The sequence below is a fragment of the Orycteropus afer genome, unplaced genomic scaffold, assembly GCF_000298275.1.
Source record: "Orycteropus afer afer isolate SDZICR_OR568_19922 unplaced genomic scaffold, OryAfe1.0 scaffold00291, whole genome shotgun sequence".
Taxonomy (NCBI): Eukaryota; Metazoa; Chordata; class Mammalia; order Tubulidentata; family Orycteropodidae; genus Orycteropus; species Orycteropus afer.
In genome coordinates, this window is record NW_006921878.1 from 2,496,537 (window position 1) to 2,497,485 (window position 949).

Consider the following 949-nt stretch of genomic DNA (forward strand, 5'->3'; position numbering starts at 1 on the left):
GAATGAAACACTGCCTGGTTCTGGCGGGTCCTCACAATCCTTGTCATGCCTGAGCCCATTGTCACAGCCACTGTGTCGGTCCATTCCATCTTTCTCTGTTTCACTGACCCCCTACTTGACCAAGCATGAAGTCCTTGAAGGACTGGTCCCTCCTGATAACATGTCCAAAGGACGGAAACCATTGTCCCCAAGTCTCACCATACTCACTTTGAAGGAGCAGGCTGGCTGTACTCATTCCAAGACAGAGTTGTTCGTTCTGGCAGTCCGTGGTACATTCAATATTCCAGCACCACAAGTCAAAGGCATCTACTCTTCCTTGGTGTTCTTTATTCATTGTCCAGCTTTCACATGCAACAAAGAGCATTTCACTGCTATTCATAACATCTTCAGTGGCCAATTTTTTCAGAGGTGGATGGCCCACTCCTTCCTCCAAGTCTGTCTTAGTCTGGAAGCTCTGCTGAAACCTGTCCACCATGGGTGACCCTGGTGGTATCTGAAATACCAGTGGCATATCCTCCAGCCTCACAGCAATACAGAAGTGACCACAGTAAGACAAACTAACAGACCAGTGGTGATTGAATGACATGTTGTTGTTATTTGCCATAGAGTTGGAACTGACTCATAGTGACCCCTCCTTGGGTTTCCGAGGCAATATCACTACGGAAGTAGATTGCCCAACTTTACTTCCGAGGAGTGGCTGGTGGGTTTGAACTGCCAGCCTTTTGGTTAGCAGTCAAGTGCCTTAGGCACTATGCTACCAGAACTCCTATTGAAGGACATAGGAAGTATCAAAAGAAGATGGAAGGAATACACAGAGTCACCATATCAAAAAGAATTGATCGACATTGAGCCATTTCAGGAAGTAGCATATGGTCAAGAAGCAATGGTATTAAAGGAAGAAGTATAAGTACAAGTACAAGAAGTACACTCTTAACATAGGAGTCTTTGG